Source organism: Macaca nemestrina, chromosome 1, assembly GCF_043159975.1.
Source record: "Macaca nemestrina isolate mMacNem1 chromosome 1, mMacNem.hap1, whole genome shotgun sequence".
Lineage (NCBI taxonomy): Eukaryota > Metazoa > Chordata > Mammalia > Primates > Cercopithecidae > Macaca > Macaca nemestrina.
Genome location: NC_092125.1, coordinates 217,280,450 through 217,299,964, shown reverse-complemented (window position 1 = coordinate 217,299,964; position 19,515 = coordinate 217,280,450). Strand labels below are relative to the sequence as shown.

Below are 19,515 nucleotides of genomic sequence, written 5' to 3'. Positions count from 1 at the left end.
AAAATGAGATGAATTTACAGTGTCATTTGAGAAGGGGTATTAAGGAATCTGCCAGGGTACTGACCCGTGTCAGGTGTAAACCGCAGGTTGAGCGAGAGCTAAGTATTTTATGTCCATGAAGGTGATAAGCGAGGGCCTGAAGAGAGACGGACAGGGGAGGACACTGGAACCAGAAATAGGAAAGGGCTGCTTGGAGGTGGGAAGGATGGGTCGGGGTGCTATCTAGAAAGTTGCCTGGCAATGGATCTAGGATGTGTAAGCGAGACATCAAACAAGAAGCTGTCGCTTAAATAAAGTCTGAAGAAAGACAAGATACGTAAACGGCAGGAGATAGTAGGAAACTGGACCCGGCTCCACATAAAACATCCCGCCTTATACTTCAGGGAGGATCGCAGCGCATTTAGGTGAAGACAGGTGAGACTGCGGTTCTGACCTGCGGTCCTGGATGAATATGCGCTAGGGCACCTGGGCGCCGGCAGAGCCGTTCGCCTACGCAAAGTAAGCGTGTTATGTCTACAACCCAACGGGGACAGTAGAGCCACAAAGGCCCTAATTTCTTTCCAAAGAACAGCGCCCCTCTGCGTAGTTTCTACCTGGCTCTAGGAGGTGAGAACACATTCCCCGCTAGCACAGAAATCCTGGAAACTCCTGTGAGGGCTGCGGTTACAAGCAGAGGCTGTGTAAAAGGTGACTGGGGGAAAATTTTCACAGAGCATGATAACCCAAGAGACTGGAGACCTTGGACCAATCTCTGCAAAAAGCAGGCCCTCGTAAAAAGGGAAGAGCTCTGCGGCCTTCGCGATAGTTAACTTGTGTTATAAAGGATGATGCTTTTTCGCCTACGGCAAAGAGATGACAAGTTACTTCCTATTCCAAGACTTCCACCATAAGAATCAAACAACAAAAGACGCCACCGGCAGTAATAACCAGGACAACGAAATACAAGCCCTTACTACACAACCTATTTTTTAAAACCACCAAATATCAGGGGAAAGCGCGAACGCAGTCCCCCACTACCACAAATTATGCAGTCGAGTTTCCCACATTTGGGGAAATCGCAGGGGTCAGCACATCCGGAGTGCAATGGATAAGCCTCGCCCTGGGAAAACCACCTTCGTGATCATGGTATCTCCCCTGCCAGGTAAGTATGAGTGCCTACACCTCTGCCCCGCCACAGCCTCATACGCCTCACCCTTTACACTCACGGTCACTTGCCACGCGCACTCCCGAGCCCTTCTAGCCCTGACACACAGCTGGGCTTCTCAAGTCCTACCAACGGTCCTGAACCCGCTCCACGGCATGGAAACTCCTTCGTGCCGAAGCAGCAGGTGGCGAAGAAGCAGCCCTTTGCGCTGCCTCATCTACATAGAAGTCGCCTTATCCGTGATGTCAGCGACAGGGCCCTGCCCAGTCCCCGTCTGCCTTTCTGCCACTCAGCCGCCCAATCCGCTGCAGGAGCGGGCAGGGGGAAGTGACGTCTGCCTCTCCCTTTTTCCCTCCCGCCCCGGCATCTGTTCTCTCCCAAAGAAGCAGGTCCGTAGCCTGTGTTGCGGAGCAACCTTTCCGCGGCCAGATGGATCCTGGGCACCCTTCTTCAAATAATGGCTTTTAATTCGCAAAAACTCCTGTGCGCAACGTTTAGGATTACAAAAGAAACCGGTTCTCTTCACATCCTTATCCTTGTGATGTAGCATTCCGCTTGAAATTGGAAGCCGTTTACTATCAGAGAGAAACCGTATTTATGAAAGTAAAGAGGCAGGTCAGATGACTGCAAACCAGCCTTCCTTACTGGTTTTATCACTGGTAATGTTATAAAGACAGTTGTCCAGTTTCATGAATCTTGTTGCTTGTTTTCCAAATTCAGGATTGTAGAAAACTGTGCTGCCCCAGAAGAGATGGTTGGACACTCTCAAGCGTGGCGTTGGACTTTGTCATCTCTTGGGCAGCCATCTCCAGACCTTAGCCCTTACCTTGTGTTAGTTTTTTATATTCTGCAAAGACAAAACCAAAATAATCCAAATTTGACACAACTACCCGGGATACATCTTATTTGAGATGTTTAACAAATGCCTGGATCATCTTTTCTTACATATTACGCAGCAAACACTGTGAAGTAAGCAAAGTTGGAATGGCCAAGTCAAAGACTATTTGAATATTTACAAGTAGATTTCAAACAGGAGTAATACAGGGTGGTCACAGGATAACAAATTCTAGGCAGTAGATTTAGATGACTTAAGGCTGTGGGCTCATAAAAGGCTGGAAAACCAGGGTGTGGACCAAGCTGGCTGAGACTGACTGGACCCAATGTGGTGCTGGATTGGACGGAAGTTTTACCTAGACCGTCATTATATGCTCATTAACATACTAAATCACACACCCACCAGTGCCATGACGGCTCTGAGACCATTATTTGATGTAAAAATGGATGGCACCAGATTTCCGAGAAATCTCCACCTTTACCCGGGAATTTTCATGAATATTCCACTCCTTGGTTAAAGAAACCCATCAAGATGAAACCCCACAACCTATTGTTCTCTCTCCGGTATACCCAAATTCCCCTTTCTTGAGTGTGTACTTTTTGCTTTGCAATAAATCTCTTCTTTCACTATTTGCTGACTCATCCTTCACTTCATTCTTCAGGTGATGTCAAGAGCATGGACACCACAGCTGGGGTCGAGATCCCCCCCAGTTTCTGGGGATGTCCCACAGCCCACCAGTATCAGATTCTATTCCATTGCTCAAATCACAAAACATGGAGTGGAGAGTTCTCCTTGGAGATCATAAAGTAAAGATTCTGTGGCATGGTGGCCAGTTTAGTCACTGGAAGGCATGGCAGAATATTGAAAATGAGGGATTAGGTGACAGTGTAGTAACTGCTGAATACTAAATACTGGATCCAGGCCCCATTCCCTGGAGATTCACAGGGAGACACATTGTCCAGGCAGTAGTGGAGAAATACTTTCTGGGTATCTGACCAGCCTTTGTGGAAAGAACTGGCACCATCCTGCAGATGTAACCGCCTGATGGGTTCTTCCTGCCTAATGTACACACAAAATCAATTCATGGAGACCATGGCATTGCAGTAAAGAGTTTCATTGACACAGGCCAGCCACGACATGTGGGAGAGAGAGTTGTTACCCAAATCAATCTCACTGAAAGCCTGGAGGCAATGGGTGTTTCAGATAGTTTGGTGGGGAGGGGGCTGGGGCTTGGGCGGTGCTGATTGTTGGGGATGAAATCACAGGGATGTGGAAAATGGCCCTCCTGCATTCAGTCGGCTTCTGGGTGGGGGCTAAGGGACTGGTTGATTTTCAGGCCAAATGGTGCCATCCAGTAGTCAGAAATGCAAAAGCCTGAAAAGACAACTCAAGAGGCCAATCTTAGGTTCTACAATAGCGATGTTCTTCACAGCAGTCATTGGGGAAGCTGCAAATCTTGCGACCTGTGGAATAATGGCTGGTAATTATTTAACGAGGCATACATCTTAGTAGAATTCAGGCCTCTTTCATCCTTCTAACTTGGTGGCCTTTCATGAGTTTTACAGGGGTAATTTAGTTTTGGGGAAGGTTATCATTTACACCAACCTTTTTGACTGTCCCCAACCTTTTTGGCACCAGGGACTGGTTTCACAGAAGACAGTTTTTTCACGGAAGGGGGTGGTGGATGGTTTCCGGATGAAACTGTCCCACCTTAGGTCATCAGGCATTAGTCACAGTCTCATAAGGAGTGCGCAATCTGGATCCCTCACATGCGCAGTTCCCAATAGGGTCCGAGCTCCGATGAGCATCTAATGCTGATGCAGATCTGACAAGAGGCGGAGCTCAGGTGGTAATGCTTGAAGGCCTGCAGCTCACCTCCTGCTGTTCGGCTGGGTTCCTAACAGGCCATGGACCCAGTACCTGTCCTGTGGCCCTGGGGGTTGGGGACTGCTGATTTAAACTATAAACTCAATTTTTCCCAAAGACAGCTTGGGAGAAATTGCACAGGAGTAAGCAAAGCCAGCTAACCTGTGAGGCTAGAACCAAGATGGGGCCAGCCATGTCAGCTTTCTCTTATTGTCATAATTTTGCAAAGGTAGTTTTTGAGGGACTACACTGGACACTTGTTAAAAACATGAGACAGATTTTATTGTATGTACTACAATAGGCAAGATAGACCACCAAAGAACTGAGCTCAACCTGAAATACAGCAGGAGGAGTTGAAGATTATAGCCAACTGGCAAGATAAGAAAGTCAGTGGATGGAAAATTACTAAGAGGAACTTGATTAGCTATCAAAAGTGGTTGGGAGGACTCCTGCTAAACTAGACTCAACAGTATTCTTTTCTAAAACTGGACTTGGCAGGCCAAGAACTAACAGAGAAAAGGGCTCAGAGGAAACTACTGAGGTGTGGTGAAAGATGGAGTCCTTGTCAACTCTACACTGAAGCTTCTGCAAATAAACAAAGACCAATTAAATGGAAAAAGCAAAGGCCATTTATTCCGAGCTTGCTATACCAGGGAGTCAGTCACTGTGACTTGTGTTTTGGCAGAGACTTGAAGGCAGTCAGGAGGGTGGGAAAGCTTTTTAAAAAGAAAGGCTTCAGGTACGCTTGGACTGGAGGCTGTCAGCATGGTGAAGCTGTAGATAGATGAAGGAAATCAAAATATTTTACCCCAGAATGTATTTATTTGGCATATTTTAAGATGGCTGTCAGAGAGCCAGCAAACAGAATTAACTCTGCAAAACTGTCTTTTGTAGGAGAAGTTTACACCTGCAGAGAATCTTCATTAATCCAGCCTTACCTTGTCAGGATTGAGAAACAAAAATAAGCCCTAGGCCCTACAACCAACTGAACGGACTTTTTATAGAGAAGGTTCTACTGCATGGGGAATATTTATATATATGCAACAAAAGGTATTTGCCACCACACATACATCTCCCTGCTCAGCTAAATATATCATCTAAAGTCATGTGATTGTCTAGTACAACCTTAGCCAGTGAATAAATAGCTTTTTATTGAGCTGCAAAAGAGGCCGCAGTTTCATCAGCAATGTATTTCTTTCTTTTTCTTTCACAGACAGTGTCTGGCCCTGTGGCCCAGACTGGAGAGCAGTGGCACCATCATACCTCACTGCAGCCTCGAACTCCTGTACTTAAGTGATCCTCTTGCCTCAACCCCCGAGTCACTGGGATTACAGGCCAGAGCCACCATGCCTGGTTTTCATCAGCAATGTTTCCTGAAGTTACAGAAAGATTTGTAATCCTGGGAGGAAACACTCCCTTGAAGCAAAGGTGTTCACTCCCCAAAAATGCAAGGAGCTATCTTCTTGATAGCCAGGCAGATAATTCTCAGGTTTTGCCCCACAGAATCTCTATCTAAAATAGCACAGTGGTCATGCCTAGTGAAAAGTTTGAGGGAAGTCGCCCAATGTTGGGTTTTTCAGAGCTATATACATACATATCCTAAAGGCCACTGTCCCTTCATCATTCCATGCTGTTAGACATTTATAGGGCCATGGATGGTGATCTCCTACAGACTAAAATAAATGCTGTTGCAGAACAGGTAAGTGTACTACAATTTGAGTACATCAGCTTTTGGGCATTTTAAACCATGGGTCAGACATGTTAGAGCGAGAGGGCAGGTTGATAGCAAGAGGGAGTGTTTTAGCAAGAAGGGGTGTTTTAATTTTCCAATAGCAAAGTGATGTTTGCCACTGTCATTTCAGAGTGAGGGGATAATTTGTTGTTGTTTGGTTTTGTGGATTTTTTCATTTGTTTGTTTGTTTTTGAGACAAGGTCTCATTGTCACCCAGGCTGGACTGCAGTGGCATGATCAGGATTTACTTCTGCCTTGACCTCATGAATTCAAGCAAACCTCCTTTCTAATCCTCCCGAGTATCTGGGACTACAGGCACGTGACATCACACCCTGGGGTGTGAACTGGGATTTGATGTTTTCAGTCGGCTCCCTAATGGAATAGGTTCCCTTACTATTCTAGAATACAGATTCTCTTCATGATTGTCATTCTCATGTACGTTATATTTCTACTACTCTGCTAATTTTTTCTTCTTTCTTTTGTTCTTTTTGAGACAGAGTCTCCCTCTGTCACCCAGGCTGTATTACAATGGCAGGATCTCAGCTAACTGCAACCTCCGCCTCCCAGGTTCAAGTGATTCTTTTGCTTCAGCCTCCTGAGTAGCCACCTGGCTAATTTTTGTATTTTTAGTCAAGACAGGGTTTCACCATGTTGGCAGGCTGGTCTCGAACTCATGACCTCAAGTGTTCCACTCGACTCGGCCTCCCAAAGTGCTGGGATTACAGGCATGAGCTACCATGCCTGGCTCTCAAACCATTTTAAGTAAGCAAAGACAGATTTGTCTGGCTTTTTAGTACATTGCTGAATTATCCTCCAATTTGCATTTTTAGGAAGGACCTGGGGAATGGCAACATGGAGATATTTGGCTAAAACGTGAACATTTCATGTTCTGCTTCAGTCTCTGTTTTTTTTTTTTTTTTTTTTTTTTGAGGTGGAGTCTCGCTCCTCGCCCAGGCTGGAGTACAGTAGCGCGATCTCAGCTCACTGCAAGCTCCGCCTGCCGGGTTCACGCCATTCTCCTGCCTCAGCCTCCCGAGTATGGAACTATAGGCGGCCGTCACCACGCCTGGCTAATTTTTTGTAGTTTTAGTAGAGACGGGGTTTCACTGTGCTCGCCAGGATGGTCTCCATCTCTTGACCTCGTGATCCGCCCTCCTCAGCCTCCCTAAAGTGCTGGGATTACAGGCGTGAGCCACTGCGCCCAGTCCTGCTTCAGTCTCTTTGAAAATCCTTCCAATTTGCCTTTTGCAACCAGTTAGTGGCCTTGCCTTCTTCACCAGCATGGGAATTAATTGATAAGGTCAGAATATTTGGGCTCAAAGGTTTCAACAGTTAAGTCAAATTTTCTGCCAAAGCCTGGAGGATCTTGGAGCCTGCTTTAGAAACAGAAGAGTGAAATGTATTTAAATTTAGATCAGGGAAGTCCTTTGTAATATTCTCAATTCACGTTTTGGTGAAGCGGTATGCACAATGATAGGCTCCCCTCTTCCTGTGGTTTTTTGTACTTTTTTTTTTTTTTTTTTTTGAGACAGAGTCTTACTCTGTCACCCCCCAGGCTGGAGTGCAGTGGCACGATCTTCCTCACTGCAACCTCTGCCTCCCGGTTCAAGCGATTCTCCTGCCTCAGCCTTCTAAGTAGCTGGGATTACAGGAGTCTGCCACCATGCTCGGCTAATTTTTGTAGTTTTAGTAAGGACAGGGTTTCACCATGTTGACCAGGCTGGTCTCGAACTCCTGACCTTGGGCTCCCAAAGTGCTGGGATTACAGGCATGTGCCACCACACCCAGCCTAACCAAGATTGTTAAACCATTCTAATTTGTCAAAAGAGTCACACTGACTTTTTACAAAATAATGTAATGGGCCAGGTGCGGTGGCTCACACCTGTAGTCCCAGCACTTTGGGAAGTTGTAGCAGGAGGATCACGAGGTCAGGAGTTCGAGACCAGTCTGACCAACAAGGTGAAACCGCATGTCTACTAAAAATACAAAAATTAGCCAGGCGTGGTGGCGTGTGCCTGTAATCCCAGCTTCTTAGGAGGCTGAGGCAGGAGAATCGCTGGAACCCGGGAGGCAGAGGTTGCAGTGAGCCGAGATTGCACCACTGCACTCCAGCCTAGGCAACAGAGTGAGACTCCATCTCAAAATATAAATAAATAAATAAATAAATAAATAAATAATAACGTAATGAACTTTTTCATATCTTTATATATTAAATATTTACATTATCTAAATTGTTCAAAAGAATCAAAAAATTCCTCTTTGCTATCAACTTCATTTCATTTGTTGTAACAAACTATCGAGACCATTAATTTAATCTACAGCTAACTCTATTATTTTTTCATGTTAGAAATTCAACAAGAAAATGTTTCCCTAATGAAACCTTCCATCTCAAGCATAAGTAGGCTGGGCGAGGTGGCTCACAAATGTAATCTCAGCACTTTGGGAGGCCGAGACAGGTGCATCAGCGGAGGTTAGGAGTTTGAGACCAGCCTGGCTAACATGACGAAACCCCATCTCTACTAAAAATATAAAAATTGGCTGGGCGTGGTGGCGTGTGCCTTTAATCCCAGCTACTCTGGAGGCTGAGGCAGGCAATAGCTTCAACCTGGGAGGCAGAGCTTGCAGTGAGCTCAGATCGCACCACTGCACTCTAGCCTGGGCTACAGGGCAAGACGCTGTCTCAAAAACAAATAAATAAATAAGCATAAGTAGTAAAAAAATATATAAAATAAAAAATAAGGCACAGGGTCTTGCTCTGTTATCCAGGCTAGAGTGAAGCAGGGCAATCATAGCTGACCAAATTGGAACTTCTGGGCTCAGGAAATCCTCCTGGCTCAGCTTCACTTGTATTTTTTTAGAGACGACGTGTTGCCCTGTTGCCGAGGCTGGTCTCCAACTGCTGGCCTAAAGCAATCCTTCCACCTCAGCCTGTTGACTTGCTGGGAGTACAGATGCAAGACATGCAGCCTAGCATTCTACTAAAACAATTTTCAACAAATTCTTAATTGTCTTTCTTTTTCTTTTTCTTTCTTTTTTTTTTTGAGACGGAGTCTCGCTCTGTCGCCCAGGCTGGAGTGCAGTGGCACGACTTGGCTCACTGCAACCTCCGAGTCCCGGGTTCAAGCAATTCTCCTGCCTCAGCCTCCCGAGTAGCTGAGATTACAGGCATGTGCCACCATACCCAGCTAATGTTGTATTTTTAGTAGAGACAGGGTTTCACCATATAGGCCAGGCTGGTCTCGAACTCCCGACCTCGTGATCCGCCCCCCCTCAGCCTCTCAGAAAGTGCTGGGATTACAGGCGTGAGCCGCCATGCCCGGCTTGAGCCGGGAGTCTCACTCTGTCACTCAGGCTGGAGGGCAGTGGCACAAGCATAGTTCCCTGCAGCCTGCCTCAGTCTCCCTAGTAGCTGAGATTAGAGTCATGCATCATCATGCCCTGCCAACTTTAAAAATTTAGCTAATACTTAAAAATTTGTAGAGACAGGGGTTTCACTCTGTTGCCCAGGCTGGTCTCCAACTCCTAACCTCAATTGATCCTCCCTCCTCAGCCTCCTAAAGTGCTGGGATTGCAGATATGAGCCACCATACCTGGCTTAATTTTCTTATTTTAATTTTATATAAGTAATTATTATTGTTCCTAAGATAATTGGGGCAGTGACTCCTTTAACATTTTAGAGACCTAATCTGTCTATTCACTTCACCGAAAGAGTATGGCAATTTGTTTCATGAGAAAATATCCTATATTTATAAAGCAGGAAAATTACTTCCACCAAACTAGGGGGCATTCTCAAGAAACCAATTGTGCTAAGTAACATCACTTCAGGTGAAAAGAGAGGCAATGGTATCTATTAACAATGTTTATCAGTGAAGGAAATAAACTGAAAAAATATGAACATCATTAGCTCCTTGGAGGGCCTTCATTGCTGAAAATCTGAGTAATATTGTGATACCCTTTCGAGTTGGGCAGAACATTCTCTTTCTAGGGCATGTAACAGTGGGTGAATAATTTCTTTTCATTCATTTTCATTAAGCACTGAACTTCCTTAATATTCTGGAGATTATTAAATTTGATTTGTATAGTTGTGAAAAGTGCTGATTCCATTGCTTGTATGTGATCATATAAATCTTTTCTCTCCTTTCTGTAGTGTGGTTTAAACTTAATCCTTAAAGGACATGTATTTGAATTTTTCAGCTGGTTAGAAACCTGAATACACCAATCAAAGAAAACTGCTCCTTACATGCTACAGATTTAGTTTCCTTCCTGTACTAAGATGTCTTTTAGATATAGTAAATTTGTTCAAGCCAAGAGCTCCTATGGAACGAAGTTGGGTGGGAGGGGGGACATTGAGTAGTAACATCACACTTGTAATAGAGATGCCACTCTTGCAGATATTGACAACTATTGGACCCATAATATTTTTACCAAACATTGGAAAGACAAGATCTGAACAACTTATCATTGCTGCAGTCTCAAGTATCAGGAAATACCATTATTCTCAGGACAATAAAGGGGCAATAAAAAAGACTCACAGACCAGATTAGCTGTCATGGTCAACAGGGACAAGGGTCAACGTGACCCAACAGAGACTGTACCCAGAAATTCACTGCATAACCTCAAAACCAAAAACCCACACTGATGGCAAAAAAATAATGATGCAACAATGTGTGTGTGAGAGACAGAGTCCTGTCCTATAGTCGTACTTAGTGGGTAAAAGCCAAAGAGCTCAATTTCTGCTCATGATACTTAATAGAACATGGGGAACAAGAGCCAATAGCTCAATGGGTTCAGATCTGCACCAAGTGCCTGTTGGATGCAGGATTGTACTGTCTCCAATAATGTGTCTCAGATGGACTAATTCTTTTTCCTTTTTTTTTTTTAGACAGAGTCTTGCTCTGTCACCCAGACTGGGGTGCAATGACGCGATCTCAGCTCACTGCAACCTCCGCCTCCCGGGTTCAAGGGATTCTCCTGCCTCAGCCTCCTGAGTAGTTGGGATTACAGACACAGACCATCACACCCGGCTATTTTTTTTTTTTTCATGCATTTTTAGTAGAGACGGAGTTTCACCATGTTGGTCAGGTTGATCTCGAACTCCTGACCTCAGTTGATCAGAAGTAGGTGAGGTCAGAAAACATACCCTGGGAGAGGCCGGCACAATGCTCAGAACCACCATCGCTAGCCCTGGGGTTTTCTTCTGTAGTGGAATTCATGTAGTGCAGGGACAAAACCAATCAGATACTTCTGGGAGTTAAAAAGAGATGCATTTACAGTGCAATTTGAGAAGGGGTATTAAGGAATTTGCCAGGGTACTGACCCGTGTCAGGTGTACACCGCAGGTTGAGAGAGGGCTAAATAGTTTCTGCGCATGAAGGTGATAAGCGAGGGCCTGAAGAAAGAGGGACACGGGAGGACACTGGCACCAGAAATAGGAAAGGGCTGCTTGGAGGTGGGAAGGATGGGTCGGGGTGCTATCTAGAAAGTTGCCTGGCAATGGATGTAGGATGTGTAAGCGAGACCTCAAACAAGAAGCTGTCGCTTAAATAAAGTCTGAAGAAAGACAAGATATGTAAACGGCAGGAGATAGTAGGAAACTGGACCCGGCTCCACACAAAACTTCCCGCCTTATACTTCAGGGAGGATCGCAGCGCATTTCGGCCAAGACAGGTTCTGACCTGCGGGCCTGGATGAATATGGGCTAGGGCAGCTGGGCACCGGCAGAGCCGTTTCCCTACGCAAAGTAAGCGTGTTATGTCTACAACCCAACGGGGACAGTAGAGCCCCAAAGGCCTTGCTTTCTTCCCAAAGAACAGCCCCCGTCTACGTAGTTTCTACCTGGCTCTAGGAGGTGAGAACACATTCCCCGATAGCACAGAAATCCTACAAACGCGTGTGGGAGCTGCCGTTAGAAATGAGGCTGTGTAAAAAGTGACAGGGGGTTAGAAAAACACAGAGAATGAGAACCCAAGAGACTGGAGACTTTGGACCAATCTCTGCAAAAAGCTGGTCCTTAGAAAGAGCTGTGCGGCTCTCACTCAAGTTAGCTTGTGTTACAACCGCTGACGCTCATATCACTTCTGGTAAAGAAGCGACATGTTATTTCCTATTCTCAAGTCATCCACCGTTAAAACTACACGTAGAAAGCTACCCCAAACTACAAACCCACAGACGAAAGAAATAACCCTTACTGTACAGTCTATACTTTAAACACAAAAAGTCAGGGGAAAGCGCGAACGCAGTCCCCCACTACCACAAATTATGCTAGTCGAGTTTCCCACATTTGGGGAAATCGCAGGGGTCAGCACATCCGGAGTGCAATGGATAAGCCTCGCCCTGGGAAAACCACCTTCGTGATCATGGTATCTCCCCTGCCAGGTAAGTATGAGTGCCTACACCTCTGCCCCGCCACAGCCTCATACGCCTCACCCTTTACACTCACGGTCACTTGCCACGCGCACTCCCGAGCCCTTCTAGCCCTGACACACAGCTGGGCTTCTCAAGTCCTACCAACGGTCCTGAACCCGCTCCACGGCATGGAAAATCCTTCGTGCCGAAGCAGCAGGTGGCGAAGAAGCAGCCCTTTGCGCTGCCTCATCTACATAGAAGTCGCCTTCTCCGTGATGTCAGCGACAGTGCCCTGCCCAGTCCCCGTCTGCCTTTCTGCCACTCAGCCGCCCAATCCGCTGCAGGAGCGGGCAGGGGGAAGTGACGTCTGCCTCTCCCTTTTTCCCTCCCGCCCCGGCATCTGTTCTCTCCCAAAGAAGCAGGTCCCTAGCCTGTGTTGCGGAGCAACCTTTCCGCCGCCAGATGGATCCTGGGCACCCTTCTTCAAATAATGGCTTTTAATTCGCAAAAACTCCTGTGCGGAACGTTTAGGATTACAAAAGAAACCGGTTCTCTTCACATCCTTAGCCTTGTGATGTAGCATTCCGCTTGAAATTGGAAGCCGTTTACTATCAGAGAGAAACCGTATTTATGAAAGTAAAGAGGCAGGTCGGATGACTGCAAACCAGCCTTCCTTACTGGTTTTATCACTGGTAATGTTATAAAGACAGTTGTCCAGTTTCATGAATCTTGTTGCTTGTTTTCCAAATTCAGGATTGTAGAGAAATATGCTGTCCCAGAAGAGATGGTTGGACACTCTCAAGCGTGGTGTTGGACTTTGTCATCTCTTGGGCAGCCATCTCCAGACCTTAGCCCTTACCTTGTGTTAGTTTTTTATATTCTGCAAAGACAAAACCAAAATAATCCAAATTTGACACAAATACCCGGGATACATCTTATTTGAGATGTTTAACAAATGCCTGGATCATCTTTTTTATATATTATGCAGGAAACACTGTGAAGTAAGCAAAGTTGAGCTGCTCAAGTCAAAGACCATTTGAATATTTAGAAGTAGATTTGAGACAGGAATAATACAGGGTGGTCACAGGATAACAAATTGTAGGCAGTAGATTTACATGACTTGAGGCTATGGGCTGATAAGACGCTGAAAAACCAGGGTGTGGACCAAGCTGGCTAAGACTGGACCCAGTGTAGGGCTGGATTAGACGTAGGTTTTACCTAGGCCCTCATTATATGCTCATTAACATACTAAATCACGCACCTACCAGTGCCATGACGGTTCTGAGATCATTATTTGATGTAAAAATGGATCGCACCACAGTTCCGAGAAATTTCCACTTTTACCTGGGAATTTTCATGAATATTCCACTCCTTGGTTAAAGAAACCCATCAAGATGAAACCCCAGAACCCATTGTTCTGTCTTGGATATACCCAAACTCCCCTTTCTTGAGTGTGTACTTTTTGCTTTGCAATAAATCTCTTCTTTCACTATTTGCTGACTCATCTTTCACTTCATTCTTGAGGTGGTGTCAAGAGCCTGGACAACACAGCTGGGGTCGAGATTCCCCCAGTGTCTGGGGACCTCCTGCATCCCACCAGTATCAAATTCTATTCCATTGCTCAAATCACAAAACATGGAGTGGAGAGTTCTCCTTGGAGATCATAAAGTAAAGATTCTGTGGCATGGTGACCAGTTAGGCCACTGGAAGGCATGGCAAAATATTAAAAATGAGGGATTATGTGACCGTGTAGTAACTGCTGAATGCTAAATACTTGATCCAGGCCCCATTCCCTGGAGATTGACAGGGAGACACATTGTCCAGGCAGTAGTGGAGAAATACTTTCTGGGTATCTGACCAGCCTTTGTGGAAAGAACTGGCACCATCCTGCAGATGTAACCGCCTGATGGGTTCTTCCTGCCTAATGTACACACAATATCAATTCATGGAGACCATGGCATTGCAGTCAAGAGTTTCATTGACACAGGCCAGCCACGACATGTGGGAGAGAGAGTTATTACCCAAATCAATCTCACTGAAGGCTTGGAGGTAATAGGTTTTTCAGATAGTTTGGTGGGAAGGGGGCTAGGGCTTGGGCGGTGCTGATTGTTGGGGATGAAATCACAGGGATGTGGAAAATGGCCCTCCTGCATTGAGTCGGCTTCTGGGTGGGGGCTAAGGGACTGGTTGATTTTCAGGCCAAATGGTGCCATCCAGTAGTCAGAAATGCAAAAGCCTGAAAAGACAACTCAAGAGGCCAATCTTAGGTTCTACAATAGCGATGTTCTTCACAGCAGTCATTGGGGAAGCTGCAAATCTTGTGGCCTGTGGAATAATGGCTGGTAATTATTTAACGAGGCATACATCTTAGTAGAATTCAGGCCTCTTTCATCCTTCTAACTTGGTGGCCTTTCATGAGTTTTACAGAGGTAATTTAGTTTTGGGGAAGGTTATCATTTACACCAACCTTTTTGACTGTCCCCAACCTTTTTGGCACCAGGGACTGGTTTCACAGAAGACAGTTTTTTCACGGAAGGGGGTGGTGGATGGTTTCCGGATGAAACTGTCCCACCTTAGGTCATCAGGCATTAGTCACAGTCTCATAAGGAGTGTGCAATCTGGATCCCTCACATGCGCAGTTCCCAATAGGGTCCGAGCTCCGATGAGCATCTAATGCTGATGCAGATCTGACAAGAGGCGGAGCTCAGGTGGTAATGCTTGAAGGCCTGCAGCTCACCTCCTGCTGTTCGGCTGGGTTCCTAACAGGCCATGGACCAGTACCTGTCCTGTGGCCCCGGGGGTTGGGGACTGCTGATTTAAACTATAAACTCAATTTTCCCCAAAGATAGCTTGGGAGAAATTGCACAGGAATGAGCATAGCCAGCTAGCCTGTGAGGCTAGAACCAAGATGGGGCCAGCCATGTCAGCTTTCTCTTATTGTCATAATTTTGCAAAGGTAGTTTCTGAGGGACTGCACTGGACACTTGTTAAAAACATGAGACAGATTTTATTGTATGTACTACAATAGGCAAGATAGACCACCAGAGAACTGAGCTCAACCTCAAATACAGCAGGAGGAGTTGAAGATTATAGCCAACTGGTAAGATAAGAAAGTCAGTGGATGGAAAATTACTAAGAGGAACTTGATTAGCTATCAAAAGTGGTTGGGAGGACTCTTGCTAAACTAGACTCAACAGTATTCTTTTCTAAAACTGGACTTGGCAGGCCAAGAACTAACAGAGAAAAGGGCTCAGAGGAAACTACTGAGGTGTGGTGAAAGATGGAGTCCTTGTCAACTCTACACTGAAGCTTCTGCAAATAAACAAAGACCAATTAAATGGAAAAAGCAAAGGCTATTTATTCCGAGCTTGCTATAGCAGGGAGTCAGTCACTGTGACTTGTGTTTTGGCAGAGACTTGAAGGCAGTCAGGAGGGTGGGAAAGCTTTTTAAAAAGAAAGGCTTCAGGTACGCTTGGTCTGGAGGCTGTCAGCATGGTGAAGCTGTAGATAGATGAAGGAAATCAAAATATTTTACCCCAGAATGTATTTCTTTGGCATATTGTAAGATGGCTGTCAGAGAGCCAGCAAACAGAAGTAACTCTGCAAAACTGTCTTTTGTAGGGGAAATTTACACCTGCAGAGAATCTTCATTAATCCAGCCTTACCTTGTCAGGATTGAGAAACAAAAATAAGCCTTAGGCCCTACAACCAACTGAACGGACTCTCTCTTGGCTGACAGGACTGCAGAGAATCCTTGAAAGCTGTTTCCAGCTGTGGCAGGCTAGGAGGTCGCACATGCCCTCTTAACACCCCTCCCTCACTAACTGCCATTATGAGGCAGGAGAACAGCAGAGGGAATTGGAAGTTGGATAAAAGGCAGAATGAGTAAAAGCAGAAACAGAAGCAAGGTGATGGGGTGGGAGAGCAAGAAGCAAGATAAAAGGCAGAAGTTGAGCAGCCAAAACAAAAAGTAAGATTAAAGAAAGCAAGCAAGCCCGGGCTCGGTGGCTCACGCCTGTAATCCTAGCACTTTGAGAGGCCAAGGCGGGCAGATCACCTGAGGTCAAAGCTTGAGACCAGCCTGGAAAACATGGCAAAAACCCGTCTCTACCAAAAATACAAAAAATTAGCTGGACATGGTGGAGCACTCCTGTACTCCTAGCTACTTGGGGTTCAAGGAGCATCGCTTGAACCTCGGAGGCAGAGGCTGCAGTGAGCTGAGGTTGCGCCACTGCACTCCAGACTGGGCAACAGGGCAAGACTCTGTCTCAACAAACAAACAAACCAGAAAAAAACAGCAATCAAGGACCCCATGGCCGGCAAGTTCCAAACCAGTAAAGGGGCAGCTCCTGAGAGTTATGCATTGAGAAAAAAGTATCCTTAACATGACTCCATATGATAATCAGCTCATTACAACTCATGCATATGGACTGCATATCATGCATGGACTTAAAAGTATGGGATGGAGGCAACGTGCAAGCACAGAAGGGCCAAAGTAACTAAGCAACCCACCTATCAATCAAAAGACAAACACTGGCTAACGATTGGGCATCCCTGTGAAGAGAAGAAAAACAACCACATATAAAAAGACCCAGAGTACACCAAACTCATACGGATCTCATCTCCCAGAGGCCAGCCCACTCTCCCTACTCTGAGAGTGTTACTGTGCTTAATAAACTTTTGCTTTGCTTTGCTGCTTTGTGTGTGTCACGTACACTTCTTTCTTTGGGACACCAAGAGCCTGGAAATGCACGGCACCATCTGGTAAGAGTTAGGATGTTTTTCCTAAGGGTTAACAAACCAAGCCTTTGAAAAGACTTGCTTCACTACTGTTATCAACCAACAGCCTGATGCTTTCCCTCCCTTTCGTGGTTTTGACAACACAAGCAAGCAGCATTCCCTCCTAAGGGACTGTCGACCTAGGAATGATTCTGGCTAAACTACAGAGATGTACAGTGAGGGTTTTCATGTCCTCTGCTTCAGCTTTTGACGTCAGAGGGCCACAAACTCCACTCTCAGATGATTGCTAATGCCACCATTTTATGAACATGGGCCCCACGGAGAGGCACGAAGCTCAACTGCACATCTGCACATTGTTCCTCTTATAAATATTCATATTGGGATATGATTTGGTGCTGCTCCCCTGAAAGATACATTTGCAGAATGGATTCAGATTAGAAGCATTATAAGCACTATAATGTAGCAATGGCTCATCCAGCTCTCTACACTATAGAAAGATCTGTGGTGTAGACATTTCCACAATGACACAAGATATGTGTACAAGAATGGTGACTGCAGCATTCTTTGTAATCCTAAAAACATGAAACCAACCTCATCTCAAAAACAATTTTTTTTTTTTTTTTTTGAGATGGAAGCTCGCTCTGGAGTCCACTCCAGGCTGGAGTGTAGTGGTGCGATCTCAGCTCACTGCAGCCTCCACCTCCCGAGTTCAAATGATTCTCCTGCCTCAGCCCCCCGAGTAGCTGGGACTACAGGTGCGTGCCACCATGCCTGGCTAACAAAAACATTTTGAAAAGGGTTAAATAAATCCTGCACAAACTGAGGAAAAATACTGTTTTCAAAATAATGGAGAGGATCCCTGTCATGATGAATGATTCCACTGGTCACGTTATTGATAGAGCAATCAGGAAATCCAGGCATGTCCTGGAGGTAATACTGGACTCCTACTACTAAAATATGAAAAAATGGAGGCATGTAAATTACTCGTTTAAGCGTATAACAGACTGAATTAGAATTTTATCACACCAGAAGTGGGTTCCTAGGTCTCTGTTTCAGGATTCCTGAGTTACACCAGTGTAAACCCAGTATTTCAGGAGATACCCGGTTAAGAATCTGGTAGAGGAGGTGGGCTGGGCCTTGACATGGATCAGTCATAAATCAGTGTCTTGGGACTCCGGAAAGATAAAATCCTCTCTATTTGTCTAGTGATTGACAATGCGTGAATGCTTTAAAAGTTCCAAGAATCGTCCCTGGGTGGGCTCGAACCACCAACCTTTCGGTTAACAGCCGAACGCGCTAACCGATTGCGCCACAGAGACAACCGTTCCCAGCTTCACTGGGCGATGCAGGAAGGGCCACTCGCTAAACTTGCTCCTTTTCGTACATTCTCGGGGCCTGCCCGGCAGGACGACTGAGCAAGGCGTTGGAAAACCAGAGAGATTAGAGCGGTGAGTCGCGCTGGTCACGTTGGGCACCTGCGCGTTAGGAGATTCTGGAGCCGGAGGAACAGCCGAATGGCCTTCGCCCGTCCTGCCCCTCGCCTGCTTCAGGAGCTTCCGGAAACTCCCCGGTGGGCGACCCAGCCCGAGCTGCCTGGGGGCTCAAGGGAAGGTGAACGCCCGGTGGGCTCCCGCGATGGTTCTTCCCGTTCTTTGCGCCGCCTTCACCCAGTGAAGGAGCCTGTGCCCACCCTGCCCAGTCGCTTTCGGGGCTGCTGAGGAGCTTCCGCTGCCATCTTCGGATCCTGTGTTCCGCACGGGGGCTCCACCAGGGCAGGGATGGTGGTGAGGGTCGCTCGTGGGTCCCCTCGTGGGGAGCAGGGTCTGGCACGACTAGGACTTGTCAATGAATTCATCGTCGCCTTTAGCTTTTAGTCCTTTGAAGAACCCTGAGAGTGGAAATCAAGAGATTTTTTCCATGGGGACGTTCTTTTTACAAAGCGTTGATTTCTGGGCACCCCGCAGGGCGGGCAACTGGCAGGGCCTCCGGCGCATCTTCTTCGCGGTGGAACCGCGGGGGCTCAGCTGGGCAGTGGTCGGGCCGTGGGGCAGCAGGGCGAGAGCAGGGGAACGGAAAAGCAAAAGCTGGGAAAGAAGCCGGGGAGCGGTGGACCAGACATCCAGACCTCCTGAAAGAGGCACCGGCGGGGTCTTCTGGAAGTGAAAATTGCTTTTGTTTGTTTGTTTATTGTAGCAGAATCGGGAAATGGAGAGAGAACCTGAAAGAGTCCCAAACTCGAGGACCTATTGCTCCCCGAGAATAACATCTTCCAGAAGAACTAGGCAGAAAACTAGGCCTCTGGGAACCCTGAAATCCCTGGAGGAGTAGCATCATCATGACCCTCTGTGTTCTTTTGGCAAAGGACTTGCTTCCGTTGTTTGCTCAATTATCTGTTTGTTAAATAAATAAAACCCTTTTCATATATCTTTAAAATTACCTTGGTCCTATTATTTTATGATTACAAATAATGCTGCAGGCATCATTCTACAAGTACGCTTCTCATTGACCAGTGGTGTGGAGGCCTGGAGAGTAGTTGTTCCAGCATAGTGTTTACATAGATTTTTTTCATTCCATTTTCTTTGTTGCTTTATTAGGTATAACCCTTTTCTTATTTCAGAGGCTGCTTTAGGGTTTCTGGGATACATCTTTAATTTATCATAATCTGCTTTCAAGTGTCATTATACTTCCCTTTCTGGCCTTTATCCTAGCGTTACGTATTTTTACTTTATGCACTACAAGCTTTGTGATTCATTATTATTACTTTTACTTATTACGTCAGAAAAAAAAATTTTTTTTTGAGACGGCGTCTTGCTCAGTTGCCCAGGCTGGAGTGCAATGGCGCGATCTCGGCTC

The 19,515-nt window shown here is 46.0% G+C and overlaps 1 long non-coding RNA gene and 3 other non-coding genes across 4 annotated transcripts; 1 reads left to right on the top strand and 3 right to left on the bottom strand.

Moving 5' to 3' along the window:
• Positions 1–985: 985 nt before the first annotated feature.
• On the bottom strand, positions 986–1,149 carry LOC105470747 (U1 spliceosomal RNA). Its single transcript, XR_003015668.1, has one exon. It is a non-coding gene; the product is annotated as a U1 spliceosomal RNA (small nuclear RNA).
• Positions 1,150–11,795: 10,646 nt separating this feature from the next.
• LOC139360416 (U1 spliceosomal RNA) lies at positions 11,796–11,960 on the bottom strand. The gene has a single exon (XR_011617788.1). It is a non-coding gene; the product is annotated as a U1 spliceosomal RNA (small nuclear RNA).
• A 5,918-nt stretch (positions 11,961–17,878) lies between these two features.
• LOC139364195 (uncharacterized) lies at positions 17,879–19,098 on the top strand. The gene is made up of 2 exons (XR_011625587.1): positions 17,879–18,110; positions 18,856–19,098. It is a non-coding gene; the product is annotated as an uncharacterized lncRNA (long non-coding RNA).
• Positions 17,908–17,981, bottom strand: TRNAN-GUU (transfer RNA asparagine (anticodon GUU)). Its single transcript has one exon. It is a non-coding gene; the product is annotated as a tRNA-Asn (tRNA).
• Positions 19,099–19,515: the final 417 nt, after the last annotated feature.